This window comes from Mus pahari, unplaced genomic scaffold (genome assembly GCF_900095145.1).
Source record: "Mus pahari unplaced genomic scaffold, PAHARI_EIJ_v1.1 scaffold_7397_1, whole genome shotgun sequence".
NCBI classification, from domain to species: Eukaryota; Metazoa; Chordata; class Mammalia; order Rodentia; family Muridae; genus Mus; species Mus pahari.
This window is the reverse complement of record NW_018392144.1, coordinates 16,891-19,980: the sequence shown is the minus strand read 5'-3', so window position 1 is coordinate 19,980 and position 3,090 is coordinate 16,891. Positions and strand designations below refer to the sequence as shown.

Genomic DNA, 3,090 nt, shown 5'->3' with positions numbered 1-3,090 from the left:
GAGTGCATATTCAGGCTAATAGAAAATGTGTCTGTCCCTTACTGAATACAGTTGTGAAGCCTGAAGCCAATCAACAGGCAATATAGAGATTTCTATGTACAGTTCAAATTCAGACTTCAAATGGCACTGCACAAGAGGGTTTGGAATTTATTCCTTACAATGGAGCCAGTAGCAACATGGCTTTGCCAAGTGAAGAAACAGAAGGCTGGTTGCACAAGCAGGTAATTTACCCATCTTTGGGTTCTGCATGTTGAAGACTGCATCATTAGCTCCACACACAGAGCCTTCCATATATATATATGGGAACAAGTGAAGTTCACCCATTATCCCTGATTTCCAGGACAACCAGCACTCAGTTCCACAGGAGCCACAACACAGACTGGGTAAGACATTGACTGTCTAGGCCTGGGACAGGGTGGGCAGGTGATGGGGCAATGTCTAAGAAAAGTGTCTCTGTGGACCCACAGTGACAGCAGAGGTCCTTCAGGAAGACATAGGGAAAACCGTGGCAAGGTGGGAGCAGTCACTTCTCTTCTGTCCTCACAGGAAACATGGGTCTGAAGCTGCTTGAGTCCCGACTTTGTCTCCTTTTGCTGCTGGGACTTGTCCTAATGCTTGCCTCATGCCAGGGACAAACCCCTTCCCAGTGGTTTGCCACCCATCATATAACTAATAAAGCGAACCTCCAATGTAATGTTGAAGTGCTGCCGATTAGGATGCATAGAAGAAGATGTAAGAACATAAATACTTTTCTTCACACAAGTTTTGCTAATGTTGTTGGTGTGTGTGTGGCAACCCAAGTGGCTTTTGCAGCGACAATATAAGTACAAACTGTCATAATAGTTCATCTCGGGTACCTATAACTGTCTGTAACATCATAACTCCAGGAAGAAATTATACCCAATGCAGATACCAAACAAAAGAATCAGTGGAGTACTACACAGCTGCCCGTGACCCCAGAACTCCACAGGACAGTCCCACCTATCCAGTGGTTCCAGTTCACTTTAGCTCCAGTGCCCCCACTTGTACCTTCACTCATCTGCTACTGCCAAGACCATAGTAGTGAAGAACCAATTCCTCTGTCTGCACTTCATATCAGCACCTGTCCCCATGAAACCTGTGGCTGAGTCCCTTTAATTTAGCTGAACAGATCTTTTCTAATTAATAAACACCATCACATACAAATCTAGATCTCTGGCATCTCTGTGTCTGACAGAGTTGGAAAAAAAGGAACAGAGAGAGACACACACTGAGAAAGGTGTGTGTATGTGTGTGTATGTGTTGAGGCAGGCCTCATACTAATTGAGGCATCTTCCCAGTCCCCGGAAACAAATGAATCTGAGAAGAGATGGACATCTTTCTGAAAGTTCCCACACAACATCTTCCCTGAAGTTTCTGTGTGAGATAGAAGTGGTTGGCAGAGGAGCCAGGGAATTGGTATCTCTCAGTGAGACTTTCCCTTGCCCTCTCCCTGCATAGCTGTCCTTAGATATCAATTATGAGAACATTCAACACAAATCAGGAAGGACAGATCCTAAGATAAGGGAGCTGGAATCTACACAGAAAAGAGATGAATAATGAGAGAGCCTGCCCTGGGGTTACAGATGATTGTTAGCTACATGGGAACTAGGAATGAAACCCGGGTCCTCTGCAAGAGCATTCAGTCAGTGTTCTTAACTGCTGAGATATCTTTCCACCTCAATCGATTCTTAAAAATGCTGTGTGTGTGTGTGTGTGTGTGTGTGTGTGTGTGTGTACTTATATGTAACCATACATAGATTTAGATGAAAAGCAAAGACAAAATCTTAAGCAAAGTGTAAAATAGGGAAGTAGAATATATGGAATGGGAAAGCAGAAGTTTGGACTGTCTGAAATGAGAGAACCAGCTACACAGGGTGAGGAAGTGCAAGAAAGGTCAGAGAGGGAGAGGAATGAAAGAGAACAAATCAAGGTTACGCAAATGAAAAATGTTCCATGATAAACACCAATACATTTTATCTAATCTTTACACAGACAAAAACAAGGAAGTGGTTCTTTAAACTGTACTTTCTGGGGTGGCCCATCAATCTGATAAGACAGAGGCTCAGCATTCTAATGCTTTGTCTTCCTCTTTCCTTTAGCTAACAGATTCCATAGGAAATGGAGACAGAAACATTTCATCTCATGTTTATCCATGAGACCGTTCTTGTCTCTGAGATAGGTGTTGGCACTTTTCTCTGTATAGCTAGCATGGCTTATGCTCTCCCACACTATCATCTCCCTGAGAAGATGATGTTATAGGCAATGATATGATTCCAGACAGGGGGTGATGGTGTTTGAGGGGGCTGGATGGTTGTTTGTATATTTATTGTCCAGGTTTTTGTTTCACGATTTATTTTAATGCTTTACATTTATTGTGTTGGTGGGGGCACACATACCATAGCACTTATGTGGAAGACATGTATGTGGTGGTCATGTATGTGGGTATCAAAGGACAACTTGCAGAATCTTGTTCCCTTCTTCCAATACATGGACTCTGCATCTTAAACTCGGGTCATCAGCAGTGTTTTTATTTGCTGAGCCAATTCACTGGTCAATTATGAGTAGTTTGAGAGCCTTCCTTGGATCACAGGTGGGGGTTGGTTATTCCTCTGTGTCCTCAAGTGGAATCTCTGCTTTGAGGCCACTGAATTTAGCTTGAAAACATAAATCCACCTGTTAAGATCAAGCAATGTGACAGTCATTGTGGTTTCCAGAACCACCTGGTAAGGTCCCTTCCACAGAGGATCAAACTGTTCTGTGGATTTTAACGGGAGAACCCAGATCCATTTAGACAGACTTTGTACAACTTTGTTCCCATACCCCTCCTGTAGAGTTACTGGACTTGCCCCAAGTTCATAGTGTATTGTACTGAATCATCCGATTGACCTCAGAGTCTAACCCAGAACTCATGTGAGGAAAAACATACAAAAAACAAGGACTGTATTTGGTGTCAGTTTGTGGAGCTAATTTAACACTCCTGGGGGCAACAAGAACATATTCACCCATTTGTCAGAGGTTTCTTGGCAAAGTTTTCTTAGGGTCTACTTAAGAGCTTGGTTAATCCTTTTT

At 43.0% G+C, this 3,090-nt stretch overlaps 1 pseudogene; it reads left to right on the top strand.

Annotated features, from left to right (window-relative positions):
• The first annotated feature begins 551 nt into the window (after positions 1 to 551).
• Positions 552 to 1,060, top strand: LOC110314851 (annotated as a pseudogene).
• Positions 1,061 to 3,090: the final 2,030 nt, after the last annotated feature.